The sequence below is a fragment of the Vidua chalybeata genome, chromosome 1, assembly GCF_026979565.1.
Source record: "Vidua chalybeata isolate OUT-0048 chromosome 1, bVidCha1 merged haplotype, whole genome shotgun sequence".
NCBI classification, from domain to species: Eukaryota; Metazoa; Chordata; class Aves; order Passeriformes; family Viduidae; genus Vidua; species Vidua chalybeata.
Genome location: NC_071530.1, coordinates 2,835,081 through 2,850,737, shown reverse-complemented (window position 1 = coordinate 2,850,737; position 15,657 = coordinate 2,835,081).

Here is a 15,657-nt window from a genome sequence, read left to right as displayed (position 1 = left end):
GACACCTTCCACTGTCCCAGGCTGCTCCAAGCCCTGTCCAGCCTGGCCTTGGACACTGCCAGGGATCCAGGGGCAGCCACAGCTTCTCTAGGAGACCTGTGCCATTGCACAGAAAATTGGGAATTTCTTCCTCTTGTCTCCTCTAACCCAGTCCTCTTCCAGTTTCAAGCATCCCTGCATCCTGTCCCTCCATCCCTTGTCCACTCCAACTGTGCTGGAGCCCCTTTAAGCCCTGCAAGGAGCTCTGAGCTCTCCCTGGAGACTTCTCTTTTCCAGGTGAACATTCTCAGCTCTCCCAGCCTGGCTCCATCCCTTGAAACATTCCCATGGCCTCCTCTGGCCCTGCTCCTGCAGCTCCAGGTCCTTCCTGCACGGTGACCCCAGAGCTGGACAGAGCACAGCAGGGTGGGGTGAAGGGGCACAATCCCCTCCCCAGCAGGGTCTCAGAAGTAGTCACCAACCTTCCCTTCAAGAGCACAATGATTTTGATGCTCCCAGAGCTGTGTTCCCTGCAGGAATCAGTCCTGGGGATCCCAGGGCTGCTCTCAGGTGCTGCTGCTGTGGAGGTCACACTGTCACCTTGAGCTGGCTCTGACAGCAGGGCTGGAGCAGTGCTGGGTAAAAATAGAGTGGTGACACCCGGGCATGGACTGCTCAGGATTGAAACAGGTCTGAAATCCTGCAATGAAGTGAAATTAGTGCTCAGTTAGGAGTGATTTCATTAAGAATAAAAGTTCTAAGCAAAGTTTGGTGTGCAGGTCTGGGGTTGTTTTGGGAATAGTTTTTCCACAGGGTATTGTGGAGTGGCTCTGTCTCCAGCTGCAGGTGAGTGCCTTGTCTCAAATATGACAACATTAAATGAACCATCTGCCTCTCCAACAACTACTTAATAAATCACAGATTTACAAAGGCACAGCATAAACACACTTTCCCTGCACTCTCTATGTGCCAAGAGATTCCCTTCCCACTCTATCACTTCCAAACAAGGGCTACTTGTCCTTGAACTCAAGGGGAAGGAGCATTCCCAATGCTCTTCCCGAGGATCCTTGGGTCTGTGGCAGTGGATTAAATTTCTGTTCTGGCTTTGTGTGGTTCCTGATGATCCCACTCACAGTTCAGAGCAGAGCACCGTGTTTGGATGACCTTGGGCTGCACCCTGGAATCCCATCTGCTGTCATTCCCAAACGGAACGCTGCCTGGGATTTAAATCAGGAGGAGATCAAGCTCTGCCTGCCCCACCCCTGCTTCACATCCATGTAAATAATTCTTTTTTAGGTGGTGGTGAAACAGGAACGATTTTCCACCTGGTACATTAAAACTGCTTACAAATCATCTGAACAATTAAAGGGACCCAGGCCTGAATTTCATCATATCCATGTGATCCCTGGGAAGTGGATGGGATTGCATGAGTGAAATCAGAGGGCCTGTGGCAGGTTTGGGGAGGGTTTTTAATGAAGGTAATAAATTTGTGCATGGTGGATGCACAAAGAAGGGATTTGCATTAATTTGGGATTAATTGATATTTCTGCTGTGTATCTGTCCTTGCAAGAATGGGGTGAAGCCCAGGGAAAGTGATGTCCTTATCCCAGGGATCCTCTGACTTTAGACCTGGAATTCTGTGTGCGATGTTGGGCCCCTCACCACAAGAAACATTGAAGGGCTGGAGCATGTCCAGGGAAGGGAACGGAGCTGGGAAGGGTCTGGAGCACCAGGAGAGGCTGAGGGAGCTGGGAAGGGGCTCAGTTTGGAGAAAAGGGGGATCAGGGGGGACCTTGTGGCTCTGCACAGCTCCTGACAGGAGGGGACAGCCGGGGGGATCGGGCTCTGTTCCCAGGGAACAGGGACAGGAGAGGGAACAGCTTCAAGCTGAGCCAGGGGAGGTTTGGGTTTGGTATCAGGAAAAATTTCTTCACTGAAAGGGTGGTGAGGCACCCAGAGCAGTGGTGGAGTCACCATCCCTGGAAGCACTCAAAAAACGTGTGGATGTGGCACTTGGGGACGGGGTTTGTGGTGAACACGGCAGTGTTGGGGTAATGGTTGGACTCGTTCTTGGAGCTCTTTTCCAGCCTTAAGGATTTTGTGATTCTGTCACGGAGAGTTCTGAGCTCAACACAGCTTGTGAACACTTGTAGCTCCCCCTCTGCCATTATGTCCCTGTCCTGGCCTCAGGCTGCAAAAATCCTTAATTAATTCCTGCAGACAGGAAGGGGCTGCCCTCCCTCTTGGGGTTGCTTTTTCTTCCAGCTCATGGTGCACCCTGTGAGGGAGGATGAGGAGGATCCATCCCCTCTCCCTGGTGCCTTGGCCACCCACTTGGGCAGCATCCACATTACTTTACCCCAATGAATTTTGGTAAATGAACATGCTGCCTCAGGTTTAGCTTTTCTATTTTTCAGATTCTGTGCTGCTTTAGTGTGTAGTTCTGAGCTTCACATTAGGGGATGCTGAGCTCTCTGCACAGAGCAGGGAGACAAAACAATTCCTGCTCCAGCTGGGCACCAAGGACAAATGATCCAAACCTCAGGCCCAGGAGCACAAACAGCGTGGGCTGGAGAGAGAAAAACAAGCAGGATGGGAGTGCCTGGGCTAAAGCTGGAATGGGACAATTAACTGCAAGGTGCAAATGGAGCAGAGCTGATCCCAGTGAGAGCCCCCGGGAGCGCTCGTGCATTTTGGGACCATTTTGGTTCATCTTGGGTGCAGCCCTGGCTGGGCTCTGGTGCTGCCCAAGGTGGATCCATGGAGGAGATCCTTTGGATAAATCCCTGCTTTATTCTGTAGCTCTGTCCAGCCCCTGTTCTAGGTCAGCCTGCACAAGGCACCAAAAAAGCTTGAGAAGGTTTGGGAAGGTCTTCGTAAAGGGGAGAGGGCAAGGATTTCTGCACTTCCAGAAGAAACACTGCTGTTGTGAATGTGATGTGAATCAATCAGCAGAGCTTTGTGGGCCTTCAGAAGAATGAGATTTGATAAAGAATGAGAACGAACCCGTTCCATTGAGAGGGATGCATGTTTCAGCATAAAGAAAGATTTTTAAAAACAAACTTCGTGAAGCAATGTCAATTTTATGTATTATTCCCCGTCACTTCATTTCCCTTATTCCCCGTGTCTCCCCTGAAGGGACAGATCAGTCTCTGTGGTGTCCCGTGATCGGGGCTGCCCAGGGGTGTCCCCATGAGCTGCTGGTGTCACCCGGTGTCACCGGCACAGAGCAGCTGCTGCTCCCCAAGTGGCACTGCTGTTTGGCACCCAGCACTGGGATTGTTCAGCCTGGAGGGGAGAAGCTCCAGGGTGACCTCATTGTGACCTCCCAGTGCCTGGAGGAGCTGCAGGAACCATGGAGAGAGACTTTTCAAGTTTTCAAGCCTGGAGTGATAGTGATGCCTTGTGAAGGTTGACCTAGAACAGAGGCTGGACAGAGCTAAAGAATAAAGCAGGGATTTATTCAAAGGATCTCCTCCATGGATCCACCTTGGGCAGCACCAGAGCCCAGCCAGGGCTGCACCCAAGATGAACCAAAATGGTCCCAAAATGCACGAGCGCTCCCGGGGGCTCTCACTGGGATCAGCTCTGCTCCATTTGCACCTTGCAGTTCATTGTCCCATTCCAGCTTTAGCCCATGCACTCCCACCCTGCTTGTTTTTCTCTCTCCAGCCCACGCTGTTTGTGCTCTTGGGCCTGAGATTTGGATCATTTGTCCTTGGTGCCCAGCTGGAGCAGGAATTGTTTTGTCTCCCTGCTCTGTGCAGAGAGCTCACCATCCCATAATATGAAACCCAGACCCACACACTAAAGCAGCACAGAATCTGAAAAATATAAAAGCTAAAACCTGAGGCATCAACAGGACGAGAGGAAATGGCTTCAAACTGAGAGAGAATAGGTTTAGATTGGATATTAGTAATAAAGTCTTGGCTGTGAGGGTGGTGAGGCCCTGGAAGAAGTTTCCCAGAGAAGCTGTGGCTGCCCCTGGGTCTCTGAAAGTGTCCAAGGCCAGGCTGGACAGGGCTTTGAGCGGCCTGGGACAGTGGAAGGTGTCCCTGCCCATGGCAGGGGGTGGCACTGGATGATTTTTTAGGTCCCTTCCAACCCGAACCATTCTGTGATTCTGTGATGATTTTAGGGAACATGTTGGAAATCTCATACTCCACACACCTACACGTCCTTCACCTCTGGCTAAACAGCAATCACCCTGAGCCCGTGGGCTTTAGACCCTGGGCTTTATCTCTCCCTTCTTCAAAGATCTGATCTTCCCCTTGTGACAAACAATTGTTCATTTTAAAAATGAAAAACCGTAAAAGAAGCCCAAGGGAGAGGGAGGATATCCAGGACTCGGTGTTCTCGTCCGTGGGAAGCAGGGTGGGTGAGTGGGAGCCCGTGCAAAGACTTTGAGGTGCATTTTGGTTTCCCTGTGCCACCAAAGGCACGGGATATCATCTGGGACAATTCTCTGCTCCTGAGAGCTCACAAGTTGCTGTGAAGATGGGATTCCCTTCTGGGCTTGGCAGGGTTGGTTATTACAGAAGCGAGAGCTGTCTAAGGAAAATTTGGTCAGCAGTACAGAATTTGGGAATATGAGCTCACGTCACCTGGAACCCAGGCTGCCTGCTTGTGTCTCTGGTGTGATTTTTGATTTCAGGATTGAAGCAATACACCACTCTTCTATGAAACCAGGAGGGAAAACAAAGGGAAAAAAAAAAAAAAAAAAAAAAAAAAAAAGCAAACATCTTTTTTATCAAAACCACTTTCTGTAATAAACCCCAATATTGATGGATAAATCCAACTTCAGCCATGGATTTCCTGCTGACTTTCTGCAGGAAGCTGCATAGATTCCATGCTCATCTTACATTTCCATGAATAGCTCTGAGCTGACACCTTTCACAAGGAGTTTGTGCCAGAGAACATGGCAAAAAGGGGCCTTTTCAGCTCTGCACAGTTTCCTCCTTTGCAGAGTCAGGATCAACTCCAGCTGTATAAATCACAGCAGTTCTTATCCAACCAATCTACAAAAAAAATGTTCAGGGCTGATATTGAGCAGGGCTGATATTGATTTGGACTGCCAAAACCAAAATTTGCCTGAAGTAACGCACTCTATTAAAAAAACTAAAGAATAAATTAAAAAAAACAAAAACAAAACAAAACAAAAAAAAAAACAAACAAAAAAAAACAAACAAACAAACAAAAAAAAAAAAAACAAACAAACAAAAAAAAAAAAAAAAACAAAAAGAACAACAAAAATCACCCAATACAAAATCCCCCCACTTTTTTTATTGTTATGGTTGTTTGTTTGTTTTTTTTTTCCTAAATTGAAGCTCCTTTTCTGTTGCATAAGCTCACCACTGCTGGTCACAGAGAGGACAGGAACAACTTATTTCCTTCTAATAAAATCAGAGAATGTCAAAATGGTTTGGGTTGGGAGGGACCTTAAAGCTCATCCAGTGTCACCCTGCCGTGGCAGGGACACCTCCCACCGTCCCAGGCTGCTCCAAGCCCTGTCCAGCCTGGCCTTGGACACTTCCAGGGATCCAGGGGCAGCCACAGCATCTCTGGGAATTCTATTTCAACCCCTCAGCACCCTCACAGGGAAAAATTCCTTCCCCAAATCCCATCCATCCCTGACCTCTGGCAGTGGGATTCCATTCCCCTTTGTTCCTATCGCTCCAGACCCCTGTAAATATTTAAATAGAAGGGAACAGACTGCCTTAAATATTTGTAGAAATCTAAGGTAGCAAGGTAGCTCTTGCCCAAACCTGATTTTCTCTGCAATAAGTAACTCCAAGTCCTTTGATTATTTTGGGGGAGCTTGAGGGATTTTTGGAGTTTGAGTGAGTTTGATTTTTTCTTCCAGCTTCTGTGACTGATCAACCCCTGAACTCCAGCACCAGCCCACAGCCTCCCCAAATCCCCACGTCTGTGCAGACAACCCACTCCTGGTGAGGATCCATGGATCCACATGGATCTAAATCACCCCTCCACGTGTCCCACAAGAAACATCCACCTGCCCTTGCCTCTGCTTTGCTGCTTTTCCCTCAGGACAAGGAGGGCTGCCCATCCTGGGCAGGGATGTGACGCCTCTGCCGCATCCCTGCTCCCCCATTCCCTTCCCAGGCCGTGCTCTGCAGCCCAGCTCCTCTTATACAAGCAGCATTTTCCCTTTGTTTCTCCTAAATTGCAGACTATTTTGTTTTTCCAGGCTAATTCTCTACTGCGTCAGGATTGTTTTGAAGTCCCAGCCCATCCTCCAAAGCGCTTCGAGTCCCTCCCCGGCTCGGTATCATTCGGAGCTGTAAGAAGCAAATTTCCTATTCATGCAAGTAATTATTAAAAAAATATTTTGAGCAGTACCAGGCCTGGGACAGATCCCCAGGGAGTCCTGGGCTGTGTATCTCCTCGCTTTCCCGGCGGATCATAAATAACTCCTGTGAGCAATGTTCCCTCCTTCCAGCACTGCTTTCCTCCGGCTCCGTGTCATCTGTCCCTGCCATCTTCCCTCTTCCAGCTGTGCTGGAGCTGCAGGGATGTGAGCAGGGGCTGGCTGCTGTCTTAATTTAATTTGAACTTCAGCTTCTGGATTTGGGTCTTACAAAGCCGAGGCTGAAGGTGCCCGTGGTTTGTTTTCCATACCCAACCCTTGGAGCCTTGGTGATTCTAACCCCCACCCTGTAAATTTATCCTTGAAAAGATAAATTTCTACCCTGAGACACCTCTGTGAGGCTTTCACTTCACCCCTGTGTCCTTAGGATCATAGAATTACGGAAAACCTTGTGTAGGAAAGGACCCTAAAAGGTCATCTCCTCCTGCCCCCCTGCCATGGGCAGGGAACCTTCTCTGCTGAATATTTCAGCACAAATACCAGCAGTTAATGGTTTTTTTTTGGCACTAATATAAATCACACTATTTCTGTGTGATCTTCATCCCGGATTTTTTCTTCTTTTGATTTTTTGTTTGTTTTTTTTTGGTGTTGTTTTTTTGTTTATTTGTTTTTCTGGATTTTTTTTTTTTCTGTGTGGGTTTTGGGTTTGTGGTTTTTTTTTTTTGGTTGGTTGGTTGGGTTTTTTTTTTTTTGTTTGGGACATTATATAACATGGCTTAGGCAGGGGAGGAAATCTCACTGGATATTTCCTGTATATGAATATTTCCTGTATATGAATATTTCCAGAGTAAGATGGTTTCTTGTCTTTCACGTTACCGATTTCACAGAATCCCAGAATGGTTTGGGTTGGAAGGAAACTTAAAGGTCATCCCATTCCAACTCCCTGCCGTGGGCAGGGACACCTTCCACTATCCCAGGGTGCTCCAAGCCCTGTCCAGCCTGGCCTTGGACACTTCCAGGGATCCAGGGGCAGCCACAGCTGCTCTGGGTACTCCTGTTTTGATGGGTAGTTCCCTGTGGATTCCAGGGACCCAAAAGCCAGAGGGGAGAGAAGGGGCTCTGAAATTATTGCAGTTCCTATGTATCAGCTTTGAAACTCCAGCACTTCCACAGCAGCCTTAAAAATCAGGATTATCTAAAGAAGAAAAAGAAAGAATCTGTTCTAAGAAAGCAGGCAAAAGGCAGGACTGATAATGGGGGGTTTGAAAGGTGGGGCTCCATTTTGCAGAGCTGCATCCCTGAACAGAAACTCCTACTTGGGGCAAAGTTTCCCCCAACTCCCTGGAGACTCTCTTGAATTTAAATGCATCTCTGGGTATTTCCTGTAATTCTTGATAATTATTTCAATCAAGGTATCAATTTATGACTTCCTGACTAATGAAAAGCTGCTTCTTACCGCATTCTCCTTTGATATGCAAAGCTGCCTTTGAGCTGCCAGCCCCGTGCTGGGCAGACCACGCAGATCCACACCTGGCAAACCCAGGGGTGACACCAACGCCCTTGGGAGCTGTCACAGGAATTCCATCCTTAACTTTGCACACAGGAACTGCTTAATCCACCTTTGGACTGTGTATTGGGTGAGGGATGAAGCTGATTGCTCATTTAAGTTTGTTGTTTATTTATTGGTGAAGCCTGCAGGTGCTGAGCAGTGATCCAAGTGCATCTCGCTGCGTTTGGAAAAGTCTGCTCCAGTGACTGCCCCATTTTTCTGTGAGTTTATCAAAACTGTTGGTCTTTTCCAGAAGCAAAAGGAGGTAACACTCCAAGACCAGGTTTGCAGCAGCCTGGTCTAGTGGGAGGGGATGGAATGGGATGAGCTTTAAGGTCCCTTCCAACCCAAAACGTGGGATTCTACGATCTCTATAATTTATAACAATCTCACGTTCACTGACCTCACCACCTTCAGGATTTGCTGCCCCTCATTCATAAGCTCCCAGGAGCCTCCCCTCCTCCAGGCTGAACGATCCTGAGCTGCCATCTCACCTTGCAAAGCAGCTGCCCCATCCCAGTGGTCATTTAATTGTTCTTTCTTCTTCTCCAACACCACCAGGCTCCCCTCGGAGATCAGGGCTGCAGGGCTATCGAAACGGGGACGCATCGGGGTTTCCTGCAGCAGCAAAGAGATGCCTTGAGCACTGGATGTGCACAGGGAAAGCTGAGAAATAACAATTTCTTGTCTCTTTTCAGCTGCCACCTTGAACACTCCTTGGCCACACGCTGAGCCAGTGATTTCTGGGGGCAGTCCAAGATCTCAGCTCGCGGTGCCAGTCCCAGCCTTGGCAGAGCACGAGAGTTGCTCAATTTTTTTTTTTCTCCAGATGCTTTACTTTATCTATTCCTACATCAAAGCTTATTTGAAATTTCTTCTTAGCTTTTCCATTTCTCGAGAGCCTTTTGGAGTTTCTTGCCCTCAGTGTGGCACTGGGTGCCCTCAGAAGATCTCTCCTGCAGAAATGGAGATGGGGGGCTGCTCTTGCTCCTGCAGGTTGTGGATGAGGATGTTGAAAAACCCTGGGCTCAATCTCTGCTGTACCACACCCTGGACTCGTTTCCATCCCAAGAAATGATCATTGAGACTTCTTGCTTTCTGTGTTTTTCACCAGTTTTCAAGCAACAAAAGGACCTTTTCTCCAGTCATGTGGCAATATATTTCTTTAATTGTATTGTGAATGGCTTAAAAAAAAAAAAAAAAAAAAAAAAAGTAAAATCCTGTGGTTTTCCCACCTAGATCATAGAATCCATGTGCTTTATCAGGAAAAGGTTAAATTTTACTAGATTTACTTTTGTCCTGGACATCACAGGGGTTAAATTGTTCATGCAGGAAAGCAGTAGCCAATAATGGCTGGAGAAAGGCCTGGTGGGAGAATAAAAATAATTCTTTCCCCAAAATGTTGAAACTGCCAAGTCAAGTTGTTAATAGAGATTGTTCCTCCAACACAACAGCAGTGAGGACAGCTTGGCTTGGGCTGCTTGGCTTGGCTCAGCTCGGCTTGCTCGGTGCACGCAGAGCACAGACCTTGGTTGTAAAACCTGCTCTTAAATAATTCTCAAATAAGCCATTTTCCACCCAAAATGAAGACCTGGCAATGCTCTGCTGTAACTCACCCAAAGGGATGAGCAGAGCCAGCTCCAAAAGCAGGGTCATGGCAGCTGGTCTGTGATCTCCTCACTTGTATCACATTTAGGTGACCTGAATCCCTGGAAGTGTCCAAGGCCAGGCTGGATGGCGCTTGGAGCAGCCTGGGATAGTGGAAGGTGTCCCTGCCCATGGCAGGGGGTTGCAAATGAATCATCTTTAAGGTTCCTTCCAGCCCAAATCATTCTGGAATTCCATGAAAACGTCCCCCAAAGCCCCAGTTCTAATGAGTCTCGCTGCTAACGAGTCGATGTCTGCCAGCATCAACACAGCCAGGGATGCACAGACGCTGAAGCCACGCTGAGTCAGGCAGCGTGAAGAGACACAGCACAGCCTCACCTGGCTCCAGCTCTGGTAGCCAAGAAGTACTTCTTGAAGTCCAACAGCTGGGCAGATGTTTGGGCTGTGATGGATGCAGCTCCAGCGTGGGCCAGGAGCCTGCTCCAGCCCGGGCTCTCCACAGGGTCAGAAGGTGCTTTGAGCATCCCCCAGCTCCAGCATGGCCTCTTCCCATGTCCTGCAGGAGGATCCATGGGCTGCAGAGACACCACTGCCTCTCCACAGCTGCGCCATGGAATCTCGGGGGAATCGCAGCTCCGGCGCCTGCAGCAGCTCCTGCCCCCCCTCCTGCACTGACCTGGGGGTCTGCAGGGCTGTTCCTCTCACAGATCCTCACTCCTCGTGATCCCTTGTGCAGGCTGACCTAGAACAGAGACTGGACAGAGCTAAAGAATAAAGCAGGGATTTATTCAAAGGATCTCCTCCATGGATCCACCTTGGGCAGCACCAGAGCCCAGCCAGGGCTGCACCCAAGATCAACCAAAATGGTCCCAAAATGCACGAGCGCTCCCGGGGGCTCTCACTGGGATCAGCTCTGCTCCATTTGCACCTTGCAGTTCATTGTCCCATTCCAGCTTTAGCCCAGGCACTCCCATCCTGCTTGTTTTTCTCTCTCCAGCCCACCTTGTTTGTGCTCTTGGGCCTGAGATTTGGATCATTTGTCCTTGGTGCCCAGCTGGAGAGGGAATTGTTTTGTCTCCCTGCTCTGTGCACAGAGCTCACCATCCTCTGATATGAAACCCAGACCCACACACTAAAGCAGCACAGAATCTGAAAAATATAAAAGCTGAACCTTAGGCATCACTCTGTCTGCAGCTGCAGGGATTTTTTTTTCCCACTTCCTCAATCTGTTTTCCCCAGAGGGGCTGCCCCCATCTCTGATGGGTTTGGCATTGGCCAGCACTTAGTCAGTCTTGGGGCTGGCTGGAATTGGCTCTGCTGGACATGGGGGAGGCTTCCAGCAGCTTCTCACAGAAGCCACCCCTGTAGCCCCCCACCACCAAAACCCAGCCACCAAACCAAATTCACTCATCCAAGCATTTGTTCATTAATTCTTGGATCTTCTTATTGCTGTGCACTAACTCAAAGGTTAAAACTTCCTAGTACTGGTGTTGCCAAACATAAAATTAAACCTGGTGATTACAAAATTGGTAGGAAAAAAGGCCTAGAATCCAATATGAGCTCCTCTGAGAATTAAAACCTGGCTGCTGGCAGATCCAGAAGATACCCGTGGGTGGATAAATTCTTGGGTGCATGAAAAATAGAGAAAAATACAAATTCAATGGGGTTTCCATGAGTCAGGGTCTTACTTGTAGTGTGGATTCCTCTCCTTGCCTCAGCCAAGCAGAGGCAAAAAGTTATTCCTGGTGACAATACCACCTGCCATGGGATAGAGTGGCTTTTGCAGCGTTGGGAGCCTGTGGTTCCCTCCCAGGCAGCAAAATTCTGGGTCAGCTGGGGCAGGGAATTGCAGCGGTGGATGGATGGGCTTGGCGCAGACGTCGTGCTTGAGATGGAGTAACAACGTCTTCCCTGCTTGGATCACAGCCCTTCCACGGCCCAGGGCAGGATAAACACCGGCCCAGGGCAGGATAAACACCAGCACAGCCACTGCTGGAAGGGGAGCAGCTCAGGGGGCTTCACCCACCTCCCCAGCCAACCCTCCTGAACCTGCTCCCCACCCCATGATGGGAGGGTTTCACCTGGACCCAGCCAGCCCTGCCTGGATCATCACTTTTCTTTTTAAATGTCTTTTTTTTTTTTTTTTTTTTTTCCAACCCCCCTCCTCCCTGGTTTGGAGCAGAAGCGAGAACTCAAAGAGGGAAAAAAAAAAAAAAAAAAAGGAAAAAAGAAGAGAAGAATCGGGGTCAACACAAGCAGCAGTATTTCAGTCGTCCTTTGAGAGCTTGTCTATACTCACTGTGGGTGTTCTCCTTGCAAACACTGAGCAGGAGATGTTTTCCCTTAGTAGGGCAGGATCCTGTGCTCAGCCCTCCTCGCCTGGCCATAAAAGGGCAGCGTTTTCTGCAGGACCCCCGGATCCTCCGAAAGCTGACGGGTTTTTGGGAAGGGGCCTGCCCCGGCACTGCTTGCTTTGGACCTCACAACCCTCGTGTTTGTGTTATTTTGGCCCCTTCTTTTCTTGTGCCTTTTGTTTTGTCTGTCTCCTCCTCCTGCTCCTCTCAGGAGGTTGGAGGGAGAGAGGCCAGAGAGCCTCCAGGAATGTTCTTGCTTCCCCTATTTTTTATTCTTTCTTTCTCCCTCCCTTGGCCTGATTTGATCCCTTCTTTTCCATGATCCCGCTCAGAAAACCAGCTGCTGAGTGAAAACCTCTGGCCAAGCCCAGGATATTTCCCTAAAGGGCTGACCACATTCCCAGCCTCCATCCCGTGTCCCAAGGGAATCTGGAGGGCTCTTCCCTCCTGCTCTGCCCAAGCCCTGACCTGCTCAGGAAGGGGGCACACCACAGAACCTCCTCTCACCATCTCCTGGAACACCTCTCCATGGGAATTCCAGCCTAGAGGAGATGCTCAGCAGAGCACAGCTGTAAAAACAGGGAATCCTGGGCAGGCAGAGCCATGGCTCCACCTCGGAATTCATCAGTCCAGGTCCACTTGGCTCTTCACAGAATCATTTAGGTTGGAAAGAACCCTCAAGATCATCAAGTCCGACCATTAACTGCCAAGCACTGCCACATCCACCACCAAACTCTGTCCCCAGGTGCCCCATCTACACAAACACCTCCAGGTTCTTCTGTGGTTCCTCACAAACCCAAAGCTCCCTGAGATCTTACAGGGTCTCAGCTTTCTTCTCGTCCCTTCTCCTTGACGGCACTTCCTTTGGGGAAGTCTGAAACCATGGAAATGCAAATGGAAACACCAGTTGTCAGTCAAACCAAGGAAACAGGAACCTCTCCTGGTTTCCCCAAACATTTTCCTCTGTGTTGTTGTGGCTGATCTTTCATTTAAGACCCTCTGTGACCTTGCAGTTGCCATCTCATGGCCTGGGGGGAGAAAGGAAGAGGTAAAGCTGCAGGAGATGTCCCTTTTGTGGCCACCACGCTGCTGGAAAGCCCCAGGGAGGAGACACAACACTTCTGTGTCAACAGGCTTGCTCCATGTGCCCCTTGTTGCCAGTTTCTCCAGAACTTTGCCTTCCTGGAGAACCTGTTCCCTGTTCAGCAACTGAACTGAACTCTGGACCTTCAGATCCCTCTGTGGACCCTGTTACCCTTTCCTTGATCATTTTTCACAGGCAGTGATGCTGTACAAGGTATGCCAGAGGCATTTCCCAGCCCGCAGCCCTCCAGGAAGACACCAGAACTTCCAGAACTTTGTATGAAGGCACCAAGAGCTTGGAGTTACCCTCAGCCAGAAATCCCAGCAGCTGAAGAAGCTCCAGCGAGAGATCAGTGCCCCACATGCCCCATTAACCAACACAACAAAGCCCCCGAGCCAGGCTGGCTGGGATCTCACCAAACTGCGTGGGGTGGGATTTGCAGGGAGCTTCAGGAAGTTGTTTCAGCAAACCCCACGTAGCCCCTGGGTGGCCGTGGCCAAGAAACCACCTGCTGGTCTCTCAGGAGCGTTGCTGTGGCCACTGTGCTCAAGTGAAGGGTTTCACACAAGTGTCTCACTGCCTTCCAAGGTTTTCCCCCTTGTCTTGGAGGCCCCTGCAGGAACAGCTTCTCCCTCACCAGGAAGGAAAAACTGCACCTGGCAAAGAGCAGATCTCCAGGTGAGAGGTGGGCTCAGCTTCTTGCAAAAAGCCAGGACCTCTTGGTGAGCCCCTCAGAGAGGCATCAGGGCTTTGGCCACCCCTGCAGATCTTCATATTCCAGAGCTATGAGGACTCCAGATCCTGGAGCTCCTTGGTCCCCTGTGCCCCTCCATGCAAAGGCCACAGGGATTTGGGTCCTGGAGCAGAGCTTAAATCTCTGTCTCCCACCTCCAGCCTCATCTCACCCTCACCCCCAGCACTGGCTGCATTTCCAGGAGCTTATGTAGCTTTTTGGAAAAGTTTCCAGGGTAGGAGAGATGTCGGACAGGCCAAACACTCATCTCACAAAAAGCTTTCTGACAGGCAAGATGTTCTGGTGGCACTGGCCAGGAATTTTTTCCTGTAGAGCAGTGCAGGGTTGAGAGCAAGAAGGAGCATTAAAAAAAAAAAAAAAAAGAAAAAAAAAAAAGAAAAAAACAATTAGGAAAGCTCTGAAATGAAGCCGGCGCAGGCAGGACGTGGCCACGGGGACGTTATGCAAAGAGCTGCTCACATCTGGAAGAAGTTACTGAGCACGGCAACCAGGGCTGAGCCTAAACAAGTGCAGGACGTTCCCGCGTGGATGTCGGCAGCTGGGAGCGGCTGGGGGAACCAGGGGAGCTGGGAAGGTGGGACGAAAATCCCTGGGGCTCTGGGGATGCCCCCAGTGCCCTTCAGAGCTGCTGTGCTGCTCTGCTTTTAGGGTGGTGTGCTATTTTGGGTGGTGTCTGCAGGAGGGTTGGGGGCACAAATGGGTTTTTTGGGGTGGTCACCATCCCTTTGAGCTTCTCTGAGCATCTCCTGGGGCTTTTCCTGCCGAGGGGCAGAGCCTGTCCTGGTGCTGGAGGTGTGGGAGCACCGTGGGGCTCTGCACGGGGCCACCACGGACACCCTGGAGCTGCTCCAGCTTTGCCCCCTCGGCGCCCAGAACGAGGATTTTGGGGTACCCAGCTCCTGGGTGAGGCTGGGGGTGTTGGGGTGATAAAATCCACCCCTGGCTCAGCATCAGGGAGAGCCGAGCAGAGCTGGGGGTGAAATGATGAAGCTTTGCTTTGTTTTGGAGGGTTTTGGGGGTTGGGTGTGTCCCACAGGTCCTATCCCAGGCCCTGAGGGGGTTTGGGGGATCCCTCTGCTGGCAGGAAATGTTCCTTAAACACCATCCCAGAGGGGTCCCCATTTCCTCTGAACAGTGGGAGAACAAAAATTCCCTTTTGTAATAATTAATGTTGACTCATGATTCAGCCAGTTGGGGTTTTAAGCCCCAAAAAACGTTCAGGTCTTATTGCTGGGTTTTGGGAGGGGGTGAGGGGTTGTGTGCCTCAGTTTCCCCCTCCACAGCAAGATCCAGAGGGTGCTCCCAAGAACCATTTGTATCTTAAACACCCTCCCAGTGGAGGATCCTCATTTCCTCCAAACAGCAGGAGAACACCCCAAAATCCCATTTTTAAATAAACCAACCTTAATTCACTACAACCCAAACTGAGGTTTTATGCCCCAAAAAGCCTTGGGGTCTTTTTATTGGGTTTGGGGAGGGGGTGAGGAGGGTGGTGTGCCTCAGTTTCCCCAACCATAGCAGGATCCAGAGGATGTGTTTAATCTGCCTTAACACATCCAGGCGGGGGGATCCCCATTTCCTCCAAACAGTGGGAGACAACCCCAAAAATCCCACTTTAAATAAATCGCTGTTACTCCACAACAGCTCACATTGAGGTTTTATGCCCCACAAAAGCCTTGGGGTCTTTCTATTGCGTCTGGGGAGGGGTAAGGAGCTGTGTGCCTCAGTTTCCCCCTCCATAGCAGGATGCAGGGGATGCTCCCAATTAATGCTCCAAATGTGCCTTAAACACTTCCAGGTGGGGGCATCCCCATTTCATCCAAACAGCGGGAAAACACCCCCAAAACCCCCACTTTAATTGGATGGACGTCACTCCACGACACCCCAAATCGGGGTTTTACTGCCCCCCCCCCCCAAAAAAAAAAACCCTGGGGGGGTGTTTTGATGAGGTCGGGCGGGGGCTGCGCGTGCCTCAGTTTCCCCGCCCCAGCGGGATCCAGG